The sequence below is a fragment of the Lepidochelys kempii genome, chromosome 1, assembly GCF_965140265.1.
Source record: "Lepidochelys kempii isolate rLepKem1 chromosome 1, rLepKem1.hap2, whole genome shotgun sequence".
Classification (NCBI taxonomy): Eukaryota; Metazoa; Chordata; order Testudines; family Cheloniidae; genus Lepidochelys; species Lepidochelys kempii.
In genome coordinates, this window is record NC_133256.1 from 114,582,434 (window position 1) to 114,600,734 (window position 18,301).

Here is an 18,301-nt window from a genome sequence, read left to right on the forward strand (position 1 = left end):
TCTTCAAAAATCACCGCCTGTCTCTCAACTAAAAGCCTACAATAAACCAGTCAAAGATGTCCCACATCTTATATTTTGTCTAGTTCCAGCCCTAGTATCATCTGAAAACTGCCCAAACATAATGAGCTCACAGGGGATACAAAGAGCAGAACAGTAATAGCCTGTTTTGCTTGCAAGGTTTTGGATCTGAATGAACCCAAAACTTTAAGTGAAACTGAAGGGGTATGAAACCACGCAAATCCAAACCATCCAAAATATTTGTCAGAAGCGAGGCTAACCAAAACCAACAAAATTGACTGATCTGTTTCTCATAATCCTCTACAGTTTGTACCAGCCACAGAAATGTAGTTTCAACAGCAAGTTACATCAATTCTACTTTTGTCTGACAAACCATTATTTTAATTGTTTTGGTTTTATATTTAATTTCTTCCCCATAGATGGACACACACATTTCATTTGTAACTATGAAATGAGTTGGAACTGCAAACTTTAGCTCTGGAGTTTTAAATCTTGGGTTTGGTTTGTCCTATTATAAGATGGGATCCAGATGTGAAACTTGGATCCCAGTCTGGGATGGATGCTGCATTCCCAAAGTTTGTGTGAGCTAGGATTTGGCATTTGAGTTTTATTTCCTTACTTTTTTTATAAGCCTTCTTTTGAGGAACTGCCTCAAAACCTTTGGAAATTCAAGGAGATTGTGTACTGTCACTTTTCTCTACTATTTTTGAACTTTTTCAGAATACTTCAACAGGTTAGCCAGGCACGATTTTTCCTTGGAGAAGCCATGCTGGCTTGACCTCCAGGAGGTTATATGCATCCAAAGGTTTTACTGTCTTTATCTTAAATTACTGTTAATAACTGTGTCTCAGGTTCTCTAGAACTGTGGTGGTGCTCACAGCTCTGCAATTCCCGGATCTTCCTCAGCTTCTTTTAAAGACAAGCAGCAGAATAGGACTTTCCAGTCTTCCTGAGCAGCTGCTGTTTTTAAGGAAATAATCCACACCCTTGTCAATATTTTGGCTTTTTCACACCTTATTTCCCTCAGAGCTCCCAAAGGAACACCATCTGGCTGTGGTGCTTGACTGCACTTGAGTTTCTCAAGTCACTCTATAACAGGGGTCTCAAACATGCGGGCCGCGGGCCGCATGCGGCTCATGGAGTTATTTGCTGCGGCCCGCCAAACTCCCTGCACCCCCCCACCAAGTTATTTCCTGTGGCCGCCAAGCTCCCCTCTCCCACTTCCTCCCCTCCCCCCCCAGCGTGCCACGCCTCCGCTCCTCTGCCTACCTCCAGGTGCTTCCCGCTGCCAAACAGCTGTTTGGCAGCGCTTAGCACTTTCCAGGAGGGAGGGGGGAGAAGCGGGGACCCGCACGCTCAGGGGATGAGGCGGAGAAGAAGTGGGGATTTGGGGAAGGGGTTGGAATAGGGGCAGGGCGGGGGGAGAGTTGGGGTGGGGACTTTGGGGAAGGGGTTGGAATGGGGGCAGGGAAGGGGTGGGAAGAGGCGGGGCAGGGGCAGGGCCTCATGGAAGGGGTTGAGTAGGGGCAGGTCCGGGGGCAGTGGGAGGAGGGGTGTCAGTGATGCGGCCCTCGGGCCAATGTACTAGTCCTCATGTGGCCCTCGTGGTGATTTGAGTTTGAGATCCCTGCTCTATAACGTTCTCCATTGAGACTCCAGTCTGTGTAAAGGCCACACTCTGATTTCCTTTGCAAAGTGCCTTCAGCCTAAGAATTTCGACACCATTCTCAGTAGTAAAGATGATGCAAGAAATTCATTTAACTCCTCAGTTATCCCACCAGCCTCTTCAGTTGACCCACTTCATGCGGATTTGTGATGCTCTCTTGGGGTGTTGGGGGTATAACCCACTGATAGCATTACATTCAATGATACATGGAGCCAGATCCTCGGCTATAATTCTGAAATTGCTCAACTAAAGAATATTTCTGCATATTGCTGTAGCAACTTGTATTGAGTTTTACTTGGATGATTTATTAAATGAATAATATTACCCTTATACTACATTTGGCACAGGTGAAAGAAAGATTGGCTAGATCCTCAGTTGAAGCAAATTGGCATCACTCCAGAGAAATCAACTAGCTGAGGATCTGGCTCTATACATGGTTGACTTCGATGGAGCTACATCAATTATATAACAGAACAGAATGGAGATTGATTATTCAGTTATACAAAATGAGAGACTAGACTGTCTACAGCATTTCCTAGCCCATGGCACGATGCTTCTTGAAGTGAAAAGTATGCCAGGCTTTGGAATTTTGACTCAGGTATGCCATAAAATGCTGCAATAGATCAGGATCAGCTCTGCTGTGCTTAGTGGCAATGAGCTGTATTCTATTTTTTGTATATCGTCCTATTTCCGTTCCCTTCCCATGCCTTTTCTACTTTAAAAAAGATAAACATAGCTAAACAACAAATATAAAATTTATGATCACAAAGGACAGAACTAGACTATAAGAAAAGGGGGAAATATTCTCTATATTTTCTGGTCATGCACATGGTGTTTTCATCCAGAGTTTCAGAGGAAGATAATTTTGATTTTGCTAATCATAAGGATTGTTCTTGCAAATGGTAACTACCAAGTGTAGTTTTCACTAGCAAAAATAATCCCATACATGGGCACATCTGACTGCATTTACCAGAGGCACAGATATGGAAACCATGCCCCAAACCAGTTCCCTGTGCACACCTGCCAAAACAGAGAAGAATATGGTGTGAGCATACAAGAAAGTTGGGCTGCCTTTATCACAGCCTATCACACTTACTTGCTTTTTTCAGACAAAGGGCAGAATCAAATTGTACATATTGCAATATAACAATATTTAAGCATGTGATTTTAGAATAGACTAAGAGGTTTACCACTGTGCTTCTTAACCTTTATTGACTGAAGTTAGATACGGACCAACGCCTCAAAATTCAGAGCCAGGTATCAAAATCGAGATCACATTCATCCCTGGTTGAAGTTAATGGCATGACATCACAGATACATTGAGTCCTAAGTTTCCTGAAGTTTAGGGTTTCAGATTCAGTACTTTGTTTTAATTTAAATCAGAACTTTAGTGTTATTTGGTTTTTATTAACTCCAATTTGTTTGATCTTTTAACATACCTCATAATAAAAAAGCCCTGCAAAAACAAAACAAAACAAACAAACAAACAGAAAACCCTTCTACTGCTAGTCCCCTTCCACTTGAATTGCCATTCGGCTGCAGGTTGACATGATGCAAACAGAGTCACTGATTTGTTCTCAGTTCCATCATGTGAAGATGTTACTAGTTTATCGTTCAATATTTTGCCAAAATTTTGTGATATGTTATGATACCACTTAATACAGCATAAGCAAAATATATTTCAGTGCATAGGCACTATATTAAGTGTAGACAGGATACATAGAGCCATGCTTAGTCTGATTGGTAGCACTGCAAATTTTGCATAGGTAGAATACTACACTGACACATAACAATGTCTTTTTCAGACCAGTTTGAAAGTATAATAACAAGGCACAGAACAGACAACAATCTGGTGTTATTGAATCTGTTACATTTGAGTAATAGTGGAAGTACAATGATTTTATACATCTAAACCCATTTCCTCCCCTCCTCCCAAATGGTAACTAAAACCAGCTAAATATCTGTAAATAAAAGTTTGGAAATTATTTTAAAAAAAACTATCCTTGATTTGAGGGTTTCTGTGACAAATTATGGCCTCCAGGAAAATAAAACAAACTAATTATCTGAATCCCTTGAAAAGAGGGATTATAATGGTGTTGGAAATGTTTATGCAGCCTGATTTTAGCCTTGCTAGTCCCTCCTTTCCTAAAGGATACTCAAACGTATGGTATTAAAGATCCCTTGGAAGAGTATTTTGAGGTGTCTGTATGAAAAAGGTAATGTTCATCCTTTAAGGTAAGACAAGACTCGTCTCTTCGCTGCAATCTCTAAGGCTAAAAGGTTATGTTTAGTTGGGCCTATTGCAGTCATTAATGGATTGGTGTTGGATTAGCCTAGATTTTTATGTCTGCACATCTTTCTTTGTTCTCTCCCATAGTGTGGCATGTGCGTGCTGTCTTGAGTGGGTTGCTTCCTTCTCAGTGCCTCTGATGCACAAATTACTTTTTGCATTAAGAAGGAGAGGAATCCCAAATTACTTTCTATCTATCTCCATCTTTAAGGTACTGTAGCAATTCAAATTCTGGCCTTGGGTTTAGTGTCACACTTCCATGGCCCAATCCTTCAGATCACACTGAATTAGGTTTGCTAAATTCTGTTGCCAGCAGAGTGCTTTCCCCCATCCTCATCCCCATACTTCCACCATGATGCCTATAATTCCCTTCCCCTCATCATCAGATCTCTGCCATCATGCCGACAAAAGACTATCAGCTGATAGTGACTATAACACCTAGTGAGTGGACACCTCTGCCTGGTATGCAAAATATTCATTTTATTGTTGTCTTGTCCTCCCACTCTCCCATTCCACAATTTGTCTGTTGCATCCATCTATCATAAAGAGATCCATCTAGATCCATCTAGACTGGAGCCCAGACTATGTATTTATACAGTGCCTATCCCAGTGATGTCCAGCTCCTGAGGTGGGGTTCCCTAAGTGCTACTATAACACAAATAATAAATAATCATTATCATCCTCCTCCTCATCACCTCCTTGGATGTCAAAAAGGCTCTAGAGAGGGTGAGTTTGCAGAATGTATGTTTGATGCATAAGATTTTATTTTTAAATGTTGGGGGTTCTGTGCAAGCTAGGTGAAGACTGTTAAACATCCCAGGACATGTTACTACAGGTAACATTAACAGAGATGTCTGCTATGACCTCTTCTCTTCATGGTACTCAATATGCTGCACACTTTTGCCATGATAAGCCACTTGTGAAAGTGGACTGTGAAGTGAAGGAAATTTCCCTTGACAAAGTCACTATGGTAGATGCAAAATAACTGATTAATAAATAACTTTCATTATGGGGAGGGTGTGTTGAAAATAGAAACATGCATGGATTAGACAGAAACCTTGAACATACACACAAAATCAAGACTGATTGGAACTCAACTTGTGTTCACAAACCAGCAGTGAGAAAAGGAGTACTTGTGGCACCTTAGAGACTAACCAGTTTATTTGAGCATAAGCTGTAGCTCACGAAAGCTTATGCTCAAATAAATTGGTTAGTCTCTAAGGTGCCACAAGTACTCCTTTTCTTTTTGCGAATACAGACTAACACGGCTGTTACTCTGAAACCAGCAGTGGTTCACTCAAGATTTGCTTGTGTCTGAAAAAGTTATGCCAAAACTTGACATTTTTGTCAAATCCAGAGTGGTGTCACAAGGCCTTAGTGTGAATGAGAATCAGCCTGCTTGAGTCTGCTATTCACTTGTGCATTTTGAGTCTGAGGAATGATTCATAGATACTAAGGTGAGAAGGGACCATTATGATCATCTAGTCCGACCTTCTGCACAACGCAGGCCACAGAATCTGACCCACCCACTCCTGCGAAAAACCTCTCACCTATGTCTGAGCTACTGAAGTCCTCAAATCATGGTTTAAAGACTTCAAGGAGCAGAGAATCCTCCAGCAAGTGACCCGTGTACCATGCTACAGAGGAAGGCGAAAAACCTCCAGGGCCTCTTCCAAAATGCCCTGGAGGAAAATGAGATCTGTGGAAGGTTAATATGTGCACATCACAGAGGGTTTTCCAATTTGGCTACTACAGATGTGTCTGGAGTGCAACACTAGATCTGAACTTTCTTGAGTTCTGAGGAAATTCTGATACAAATCTGAATTTGGATGTGAGAAATTAATGGCTCAGACCTATCTCTGTAACAGATTGAGTATTTGGAAGTCTGCAGTTCTTGGGGACTCCTCAGTTCTGATCCAAATCTAGATTTGAACTTCATGGATCAGGCACATCTCCAGGGGCAACAAGCTCTACTCCTGGTTTCAGTATTCTTGTGTGAATTCATGCAAAATGTGTGTGATCCCAAATTTGAACATTGGAAAAATAGGTTTGTTCAGACCTTTTAGAAAATCAAGGCACTCAAACTCATGAGAACTGATTGATTACAGAACTAGTTCAAACTGAACTTGGAAAGGTTTTCATAACTCTAGTTGGAAGGTGATTTACCTATATGATCCTTATATGAAGGATCATTGCATTTAGATTGTTGGGCTGGACAGACTTTTTCCAGTAGATTATACAACCTTTAAAATATTGGCTATGAAAACGAATTTTCACCTGGATCATTCTTATCTCCTTTCACATGCAAAGATAATGGATGGTACTACTTAATGGACCTTTCACAGTCAAAAGACTATGAAGCTGCCCTTGTTTATAAATGCAACACTATTCTAAGGTAATGGTCCCACACAATACAGCTTACAATGTATTATTGCAGAGTTTTGGACTGCATTACAATTGCATGACAACTTTTTTTTTAAAGAGTGGAAATTGGATTTTATGAGCACTTCCAGGATCTCTTATAGCATAAATTCCCCAAGACAGAGATACTACTTAACTCCTCTGCAGCGCCCAATAAAGGTGGCCAAAATTTTTGAAAACGACTAGTGATTTTCAGTTTCTCAATTTTTGGGTGCCTAACTTAAGATATATTAAAGGAGCCTGATTTTTTAGAAAATGCTGATCACCCATCTTGTTAAAATTAGGCCTCTTAAGATGTCTTGTTTTTGGAACCCCCAAAATGAGATACCTAAAAGAAATCTCTGGTCACTTTTGAAAATCTTAGTTGCTGTTCTTCCCTTTGATGATGCGTGCACATAACTGAAACTAAACCAAATCCTTTGAGCTTTGCTTATCACTGATTATCACCTGCAGAGTTGAGCCCAAAGTCAACCTCAGGTCCAAAACTCCTAGAGCACTGGGTTGTTTTAAATCTGGTTACAGATCCCAAGTCTGTGGCGCATGGCTATTTGTAGTTATTACCAGTTAGCAACTCTAAATACTTAACTCTTTTAAGTAGTGAAGGGTCAACAGCTTGTCAAACAATTGTTTCCAAACAACCACTCATTTTGTATGTTATCACAAGAGCAATTTGTGCATAGATAAATCCAGAATATGTTCAAGTGACCACTGTTCTTTGACAGAACACCGCAGAATGGATTAGAAGAACACCACAACCCAGCCACCGGTTTCCGTGTGGATGATGCACTGAGCAAGAGAAGCAGGGCCAAAATGAGAGCAGCCGCCTCACCCCATATGACTCAGTAATATATCAAATGATGATTTGTACTAACCTTATTGCTAACTAATTTTTGATTGAATGTCATCAAGCTCAGGCTAGCTTATGTGCCAACACTCATGTTGTAATCTTCCTGTGGGAGGAGCGGGGAAAGGGAATTTCACCAGAAGTCTTTGTAAATGTTGACACTCATCTTGGACCGCAGCTGGATCTCCAAGTAGCTGATTCCAGCATAGATAAATCATCTTAAACTAAGCCCCCACACCACTACCACCACCACCAAAAAAACCAACCAAACCCCAAAACAACCACCTCACAAAAGCAAACAAAAAAAAATCACAACCCCCTGAAACACTCATTATATTTCAGATAGGTCCTGAGATTTTCAGACTTGCATGGTCAAATGTTAGTTAAATACTTACTGTCCCAAATTAAATATTCTCCCATGCAGTCCCTCAGATTTAAATTCAAAGAATAAGGCGTGTGCCTACTGAGGAGTGCTGAGGAGAATAAATGGCTAAATGTACACACCTTGCCTCCTCTCAGCAGTAACCGGGAATACCTCTCTCATTGTCTAGTTCTACTTCCCTTCTGGCCTACCCCTTTCTGAGAAGAACCAATTGAAATTGTTATTTATTATGTGTTGGGGATGAAGGTAGAGAATGCTGTTCTCTATTTAAAAAAATGAAACCCAAAATTTATGCAAAAAGAAAAGGAGTACTTGTGGCACCTTAGAGACTAACCAATTTATTTGAGCATAAGCTTTCGTGAGCTACAGCTCACTTCATCGGATGCTGTCAAGGTTCCTCCCCCACTCTGAACTCTAGGGTACAGATGTGGGGACCTGCATGAAAAACCTCCTAAGCTTATCTTTACCAGCTTACGTCAAAACTTCCCCAAGGTACAAAATATTCCACCCGTTGTCCTTGGACTGGCCGCTACCACCATCAAACTAATACTGGGTACTGGGGAAGAGCTGTTTGGACGCGTCCTTCCCCCCCAAATACTTCCCAAAACCTTGCACCCCACTTCCTGGACAAGGTTTGGTAGAAAGCCTCACCAATTTGCCTAGGTGACTACAGACCCAGACCCTTGGATCTTAAGAACAATGAACAATCCTCCCAACACTTGCACCCCCCCTTTCCTGGGAAATGTTGGATAAAAAGCCTCACCAATTTGCATAGGTGACCACAGACCCAAACCCTTGGATCTGAGAACAATGAAAAAGCATTCAGTTTTCTTACAAGAAGACTTTTAATAAAAATAGAAGTAAATAGAAATAAAGAAATCCCCCCTGTAAAATCAGGATGGTAGATATCTTACAGGGTAATTAGATTCAAAAACATAGAGAACCCCTCTAGGCAAAACCTTAAGTTACAAAAAAGATACACAGACAGAAATAGTTATTCTATTCAGCACAATTCTTTTCTCAGCCATTTAAAGAAATCATAATCTAACACATACCTAGCTAGATTACTTACTAAAAGTTCTAAGACTCCATTCCTGGGCTATCCCTGGCAGAAACCAGCATATAGACAGACACACAGACCCTTTGTTTCCCTCCCTCCTCCCAGCTTTTGAAAGTATCTTGTCTCCTCATTGGTCATTTTGGTCAGGTGCCAGTGAGGTTACCTTTAGCTTCTTAACCCTTTACAGGTGAGAGGAGCTTTCCCCTGGCCAGGAGGGATTTCCCTTCCCTTTATATTTATGACAGATGCATACTGTGGAAACTGCAGAAGACAATATATTCACAGAGACCATGAAACAATACCTCCTCCCACCCCACTCTCCTGCTGGTAATAGCTCATCTAAACTGACCACTCTCCTTACAATGTGTATGATAATCAAGGTGGGCCATTTCCAGCATAAATCCAAGTTTAACCAGAACGTCGGGGGGAAGGGGGGAGGAAAAAACAAGGGGAAATAGGCTACCTTGCATAATGACTTAGCCACTCCCAGTCTCTATTTTAAATTAATACAATCCAAAGCCTAAATTAATACAATCCAATTTGCAAATGAATTCCAATTCAGCAGTTTCTCGCTGGAGTCTGGATTTGAAGTTTTTTGTTTTAAGATAGCGACCTTCATGTCTGTAATTGCGTGACCAGAGAGATTGAAGTGGTCTCCGACTGGTTTATGAATGTTATAATTCTTGACATCTGATTTGTGTCCATTTATTCTTTTACGTAGAGACTGTCCAGTTTGACCAATGTACATGGCAGAGGGGCATTGCTGGCACATGATGGCACAAAATTTATGAGAGTTTGAAAAGCAATTTCCTTTTAAAATGCAAATTCCTAATTTTCCACATAAAAGTACAGGAATTAAGTGCTAAATTCTTCTTTGCTAGTGAGACCTCTGAGACGAGGTATGAAAAAAAAAAACGAGTTACTGTTTGGTTTCTATTCATGTCTCCTGAAAGCCAGTGTAAGTAAAAATGCACTGCAACAGTCCTGATTTTTTAATAAGCTTTCCTGTCGTTCTGATTGAGTTTTAAAAAATGAACTCTTGTCCAGCTTTCTATGGGTGGTTCTGATTTTGTTCTGCCTGCACTGTATCACTTTTCTCCTGCTGCCATTAATCTTCCATGACTACTCCCCAGGGTATAGTTTCCCCCTTTTCTGGATGTATAGTTCCTATTAAATTAACAGGCATTCTTTGCCTGGGTGGAGGGAACAATACACCTCTATATCTGGCTTGTTGCAAAGGGAGATTTTTGCTGGTCACTGAGAGGAAGTATTAACTTTGAAGGGCCAAAGTAAAGTGGTGAAGACCAATAGCAGAGCAGAAGCAGGAGGCTGTTTTAAAAAAAACTATTTATAATTTAAAACAAAATGGAGGACAGCTCAGCGGTTGTGTTCTACAGTTATGTGGGATGACTCAGATCTAATTTATTCTGAGTCTCATTCCCCTCAGAGGCTTAAATGGAAAAATCTTATCATATTCCTTAACAGTGAACTCTTTGATCAATTAAAGAGTGTGTTGATGACCTTCAAATGAAATCCCATAAATCCTTAAAGGAAGGATGGTGGCTGCAATGTGAGGCCTTGAAGTGAGCAGATGACCTTATAAAATATACTACAGTAACTAAATATAGTAAAATAAATATACTACATTTAAATAGACTACAGAAAAGTAAATATAGTATAGGAATGGCCTCAAGCAGCGTATGCTACAGTAATGTTACTGTCATGTTTTGGACCATTATTGTAGATACTGTAATCTTTCAGATTTTTTTTTTAAAGGCTAGAAGGGATGATTAATGGACGCTAAAAACATTCCCCCCAAGTTTATTTTCTTTTAATTTAAACACTCTCCCCCTTGTAATTCATGGAAAACCAAGTTTGTCTATGAAAGCATTGCATGGATGTGTTAGGCCAGTGGTTCTCCAATGGTTTCATTCTGTGAATCACTTCACAAGGGAGATCTACTCTCCTGCACCACTTTCCATGGCCACACCCAAATCTCTCACTGCATGGTTCTCAAGATGTGTCATTCAGTGGACCACCAGCAAGAGCTCCACAGACTTTTGGGCAACGGTTTGAGAACCAAGGTGGTGGCCAGATAAGAATTTCTTGTGTAAAGTTTTGATTATTATATAATTACCATACCATTTCCCCTCTGATGTTTTTCTTTCAGCAACAAATTTATTTTTATGCTTTGCATTCATCTGAGTATCTCTGACAAAGCTCTGTTGTTCATTTGTATTTATATATATCTCATAATTATCCTAAATGGTGCTCTAGCTGCCTCTGACACCAAACTCCGCACACTCGTTTTAAGCTTTGCCTTGTCCAATTTGCTTAAAGTGACCAGGCAAATACATACAAATAATTCAGTTATAAGCAAAATTAACTAATGCTCTTTTTCATGGTGAGATGCTGTAATGGTTTTATAGAGCAGTCAGACTATTTAAATACTAATGCTGCCTTCATGCTGTAATCACCATTCCAGTCAGATGTCATTTTTAGCAGCCTATAGGGAATCCCATCCCTTAATTATTCTTCAATACACAAACCAAGCATTCTTTAATTGGTGTAAATTGAACAGCGTTCCAACGCAAACAAGGCGCGGACAAACTAATCAATGATTCTGTGCATGTCTATTGAAAAGCTATTGCCATTAGATCAAATAACTAATCCTCAACTTCATTAGCTTTGGTGGAATGATGGGGGAAAATAGTGCTCATGCTACTCCTTCTTATCAATCAGGATTGGGAAGCATGGGGCAAATCAGGATTCATAAACTCCAGGTTTTTTTAAAGTGCTAATGGAAATTTTAAATGCAGATGAAGTTTCAACTTCAGAATCTTCATTCAGAAGCCTTTGATAGGGATTCATGTGGAAACAATATGTTTTTAACCTCTGCAGGCTCTAGACCTATGGTTTGTTTGTTTGTTTTATTAAATTGGAAAGATAATAGAACAATTTTTTTCAACTTGTCAAGTAATTTTTTGGCGAATTTTCTTCCTCTGATAGAGTATGATCCATCTATTCATGTGTATTCCTACTGCAATGCACGATGATGTGTGGTTCTCCCTTTTCTTTTTTTTTTAATATGATCTGAAACAAAGGTGCCGGATTTAAGAAACAGATAAAAAAAATCCATCTCATAAATGTGTCATATTCACTTTTCAGTCTTGTCTCTTTTTATCAATTCTCTAAAACTGATTATTTATTACTGGAGATGGAACAAAAGAAAGCAAAAAGGCCCATTACATACCTCTGCCCCAGATCTGCCAGTCTTATACTTCTAGGTAGTGCAGCAAACTAAGCTGTGCTGGGAAGAAATATAATGGCTATATATGTTCACTTTTTAATCTATTTGTTTTTGATGATATGCTGTTTACTGTTTAAGGGCCTTTCATGTTGGTTAAAGTCAAAGTTTTAAACTAGTCTAGTGCAAAAATACAAAGTGACATGAATGGATCGAGAAACGCAGCATCTTCTATACTAAATAAATTGGTTAGTCTCTAAGGTGCCACTAGTACTCCTTTTCTTTTAGCATCTTCTATAGGCAATCTTTGTTAATACCTTCCAGTTTAAAAAAAATATAGAATGGGCTCACTTGATATGAGAGCTTCTTGAAACAAGAAGGGTTTTAATTTACACACATTTCAATTGTAGTTGTCTTCCTTTGGTCTCTGCACCAGATCCCTTAGGGCTGGATCTAGATTCTCCAGTGAAGTCACATGTGTGTGGCTGCAGGCACTTTTCCGTATGTAAGGGGACTGTTGCCACCTTACTAACATTCAGTGGGGGTGTTTTGGTTGGCTAGCTCCCAGTACTAAAAGGGGGAAGGGTCGATGGGGAATCAGGACCCTGAGATTGACAGTCCCCAGGAAGAATGGGGAGAGGCCAATGCTCCAGATCAGCTGAATGACAGGACGGGCAGGCTATTCAGGAAATCAGTAGGCCAGGGAAGTCCCGTCCTCCGTGTGAGCTGGATGTGCCTGGGTCAGACAGAGTGGGGTCGAGCTAAGGAGAAAGCAGGGGCCCGAGCTGAGCTGGGGAGTAGAGCCGCGTCAGATCCAGAGAGAGCAGACCCTGTCCTGGGAGCAGAGCTGCAGCCCCAAAGCCAGAGGCACAGCCCAGAGAGAGCAGACTTGCCCTGGGAGGAGAGCTGCAGCAACCAGAGCCAGAGGGGCCAGATAAGCAGCCCGCGAAGCCCGTCAGTGCTGGGAGCAGAGTCACAGAAGCAGCCTGCAGAGCAGACCTGTCCTGGGAGCAGAGCTGCAGCAGCCAGAGCCAGAGGGGCCAAAGAAGCAGCCCAGGGAGCTGGAGGCAGAGCAGCAGCCGTGCTGAGGCAGAGTGGAGCTGGAGCTGGGGCTGGAGCAGTCCGGAGCCGGGTGTTGTGAGCAGCTGGGGAGAGCGAGGGGGGATCGTGGGCAGTGGGCCCAGCACAGGGAGATGTCTCAGCCAGGAGGCTCTCCAGACCAGACCTGTGGTGGGGACTGGTAACCCTGACAGGGCGGGGGCAATGCTGGGAAGAAGGGTCCTACCACTTAGAGCCTGAGAGCGTGTGGCCACCACCAGAGCGAGTGTCCAACCCACAGCATCCCAGCAGCACAGCCAGGGCCTGAGAAGAAGGCCTGGGACTTACCAGGAACAGACTGTGAACTGCCCTGACATTCCAGAGACACTGTTTGTGATGTTCCCTGCCACGGAGCAGGTTGATGTGTTTCTTTTAACTTTTCCCATTTCCCTTATTCTTTTTAAAATTAGTTGTTGATTAAATAACTTGCATTTGCTTCAAATTGTATGTAATGGTCAGTGGGTCAGAGAAGTGCCCAGGGCAGAGAGAGTACCCCAGCGTGGGGACACCCTAGCCCCTGTCCTAAGTGACCACAGCAGGGTTGGGGGTCAAGCCCCCCAGGAATCCTGGGCCCAGCCTTGTTGGGGTTACGAGGACTCTGCCAGGCAGGAGAGTGGAAGGGGAGTCCTCAAGGGCAGGGAGGCCACTGGGTAAAGGAAGTGGGAGCAAGGACTCAGATCCTTTCCCTAGCCCACTTCACCGGGGTAGTGCAGAAGCCAGGAAAGTTCCCCACAATAGCGGGACTACTCCCCCGCTTACACGTAATTGTTATGGGTGCTGCGAGGGGATTGACATAGGATGGAGTGGGGAGCAAGAAGCTGTGCCTGGGTTTGAGAAAGTTTTACATTTGACATAGGCACTGTGGTTTCATTTTCTGAGGACATCTTCTGAGGGCAATCAGTGTGGAGGAACAGTGTTCAGTGCTTCCCTCCTCTCTCCTTCCAGCCAACTAATTCCCCTCTTATTCTACATTCTCTTTGTCTCTTCCCTGATTGGCTCCCATGTGGTGGTGAATGCTACTCCCCAGCAACTTACAGGGAGGAGGGAGTGCCCTGTCTGAGTTTACTGCATCACTCTACTTTCTCCTCCTCTAAAGGTAATGCCTTTATCACCGAGCTGCTTCGATGGCAGTTACAGAAGCACCAGTGGGACACTGTGACACTTGCCCTGGGGCATTTGGAAGCTTTTGTAGCTGCAGGGTCTTTTCCAGGCTGGCAAAACAGATAAACTACCAACACCCTCTTTCTTCCCACACGGTTGAGATTGAGTCTTCAAAGGTGGGTCTGTTAAACTTTGCTTGCTGGCTCCAGCTCATCTTCTCTGTTTTTAAAGATGGAGTCCCGGAACAAGAGGGATCCCTAAAGCATGGGGTCTGACTGCAGCTGCACACTGCATTGCTTTGGTTTAGGTCATTGGAACCTCCTCCCTTTGGGCAGTGATCTTGCTACCCGAAGAAGCATTGCTGCATGTTGTAAAAGTGGCTGTTTTACCATTAAACAGTATCTGGCTTTTGTGTGTCCATATTAAAGAATAGAATCAACACCTTAGAATTTAAGGCTCAGATCCTAACTGTGCTCTCCTGCTGGGACAGAGAAGACAACAAACAATAGACACGGCCTGTGTCCACTTACTAATTGAGGTCTGCAGATACTAAGTGAGAAGATCTAAAACAAAAGTGACAGAAGACCCATCTTGTTTAGCAAAACAGTGCTGTTTGAAAAAAGTTGACAGGATGAGAAGAACACTGTGCACTACTGTTTGCTTTTCTGCAGCTAAGAAAAGATGAACAAAATAGTGCAGTGTTGCAATGTGAAGTTTTAAGGAATGAGATCAGGTCTAAGTAGATTTGGTGACGCGTACACACGAATAGTGACAACATGATGGTAGGTGATAAATTCTGAAGAAAAAAATTCATTTCAGGTCAATGGAAATGTTTTATTTTGAAAAAATCAAAACATGTTGTTTCAATATCACCCTTTAACAACTTTTTAAAAGTTTTTTTTTTCCTGTATAAAAATAATTTATTTAGTTTTGGAAAATTGTTTTGAAAAGAAAGATTGAAATGTTCCATTCTGAAATTGTCAAAACACGATGTTTCAACATTAGTGAAATGCTTCCTTTTGGGGTTTTCTGAAAAATAAATGTAGTCAAAATCAACACTTATCTGAAACATTTCAATTTTGACAAAATTCACCGGAAAACTGTTTTGATGAAAAATTTCCAACCAGCTCGAGTGGGAACAACCATTTGAAATCACTTCCTTGGGTCATTTCTGTCCACAGGAAAAAGATCTCAACTGTGACAGTTTGGAGAAAAATACACGATTTTACCTCTGTTTTCTGCTCAAAAAAAATGCCACGATTCCAGCAGAATCCTAGTAGAACTATTTTTATCACTTTACAAACTTAGAGACATATGACCTTTGACATCAATGGCAAAACTTCCATTGACTTCAGTGGGCGTTGGATCATATACATGGAAACAGAACAGATATCCACCAACCCTGTCTCTGTCCCGTGTAGTTACAGAAAATCCATCATGTGGAATATGCCCATCTGATCCTAAGAGATGATTCTCACTGATTGCTCCATAGCAGATTGAAAAACACCTAAGGTCCAAAGGATGGAGCGAGAAAAAGACAGACTATGTGACATCAGCAGTGTCAGTATATTTATTTACATGAAGGGATAACTATTGAGCATGAGTGGCTGAGTGAAATGAAACTAGCAGAAGACTTCCATAAAGCAGCTGGAATATTTAGTACTGCAGTTTTGATGGAAATAAATATAAATATATTAATAACATATCTAATTTGAGAGTGCTAAGATATTTTAAAATACTTTTTTTTGTAGCTTTAACACTTTTTTATAATCACCTCTTTAGATCAAGTTTCAGAGTAACAGCCGTGTTAGTCTGTATTCGCAAAAAGAAAAGGAGTACTTGTGGCACCTTAGAGACTAACCTGTAGCTCACAAAAGCTCATGCTCAAATAAATTGGTTAGTCTCTAAGGTGCCACAAGTACTCCTTTTCTTTTTAGATCAAGCAGATTTGAAAGAATTATTTTTCAAGCATAAACAAGATGATTTTATGCAAAATTTATTGAAGTTTTTTTTTTCAATTTGAGAGTGCAGTGCTCTATTAATATTACATTCATTTATTTTTCATGTAACAAACAGCTACTACCTAGAGGAAATAATCATCCTTACGTAAACTTACAGCATTTCAGGTGTGTCTTGCATATTCATATCAGGTTTATGATATATAAACTCTGGGCCATGTTCTGAGAGGTGCTGTGTATTTATAATTCTGGTTCTGAATATCTCTCAGGATTATGCTGTCAATATTACAGATGTATCAGTCTGGAACAGTATTCTACCCATTATTATGAATCAGCTTCTGTGAGTTGCAGAACAACATCAACTTCCACTATCAGGCCCTTCACATTTATTTCCTTTTCTTTTCTATTATTTAATGCACACTTTCTGACCAACTCAAGCTTTCATCAACAACATCGTTCTAGTTCTTATTTTCAATAAGATCAACAGAGGGTCTCTCACGCTTGCAAGGTTAACCTGTATTTTACATATTAATCTTTCATATGAGACAAAATCTGCTATTGCTCTAACCCACATTAAACAAGATTGCATTGAACACCACATAGAAAGCGCTCTTCTCATTCCAGGCTCAGTTTATTCCATGAACAAGTTTAGTACCCGATCCCCTCCACCATAAAAACAAAAGGCCTATCAGCTCATTACAGTAGGTAAACAACACAAATGCAATAACTGGTGTGGGAAATGGTTGGTTAGTGAAAATAAGCTTTCTTCCTTCCCTTCTGGGAATATCAAGCTTCTGAGTTCCAGACAGCATCAAGCAACCTGCATTATGAATCCAATTACATTTGTGTTTTTCTTTCTCACAAATGTGGGCAGAAAAAAAGGATCATTTCCTATATATAAAGTTAGATTTCAGAGTAGCAGCCGTGTTAGTCTGTATCTGCAAAAAGAACAGGAGGACTTGTGGCACCTTAGAGACTAACAAATTTATTAGAGCATAAGCTTCTCATATAAAGTGAGACTTCATTATTCTACTTACCCCTCTCTTTCCAGGAGAAACCTAGAAAAACCAGGGGTCATGATAGCAGGTATATATATTCTGTCCTCAAGAGAATGGGGGCTATAGGAACTTAAGGTTTTCAGGAGCAGGAGATGCAACAAGCATGCTTTAGATCTCCCCCACTCCCCAGTGAAATTAAGAAGAACTTTTCACTGAAGTCAATGTAGTTTCACAGTACATATCACTGGCCATATCTTTGCCACTATAGTGAGGAGGCTATGGAGTGCCCTCCTTTTTTACCACAAAAGTAACCTCTATTAAGTGGATTTAAAACACCTGTTAATTGGTGAAGGTCATTGACTTCAGGCATGGGATGTTGACTTTTATTTATGACTTCATATTAATTTTGAATAGTTTATAAAATATTGTATGTTTCAGTCATGTAAGACCCAGTCTTAAAGGCCATTGTCTCCTAAAGGGCCATAGCAAAGCTCCAGTTAGCTTCACTTAGGCAGGATTGGGCCTTTAATCTGTATTTGTTTTATTATAAAGCCCCCAAGATATAGTGGTAGATAGGCACTCTATGAACAAAACTAGTAGTGTTATTAAGTACATTTTCCTTTCTGTTTTTTTAGGACACATAAGCAGGCATGTAAGACTTTGACAAAGCCCTGTGCTACTGATATCACTGTCTGTCTGTCTGTGTCTGATCCACCCAGGTAGACAAATATTTGGCAGCAGACATGTGTCAAAATATTTGTTTTAGATGGATGATTCTTTACTACACTGCTAGGTTGCGTTATTCCACTAAATTCCACCACACATGATTCTTCCCAAACAAACATTTGCCATCAATATTTGCTAAAAAATCAAGTAAACAAACTATTACAAAACATAATTTCATTCTTTCACCCAACTATATCCAGTAAGACTTTAACACAAGTACAAACCTACGACAAAGGGTAAGTATTTCTTAAAACATGAAGGCCTGTAGCACATTTGCATTTTAAAATTAATTGCTGACCTAATTATTTGTCAGTAGAAGCATAAATTAATCAAATATAACTTACAGTAAAGCTTTTAAACACCCACAGGATTTTTTTCCCCCAGAGTAAATTGTCATAACGGTCCAGTTTGACAATCCATTCTTGCTGTCATCTCATGACCGAGGGAAGCTGGGAAATGGTACCATATGGAGACACAAGAGAGAATGAGATA

At 40.7% G+C, this 18,301-nt stretch overlaps 1 protein-coding gene across 1 annotated transcript in view; it reads left to right on the forward strand.

Moving 5' to 3' along the window:
• Positions 1 to 18,301, forward strand: part of LOC140897313 (uncharacterized) — a 97,035-nt gene that overhangs the window by 41,841 nt on the left and 36,893 nt on the right. The window lies entirely within an intron of this gene.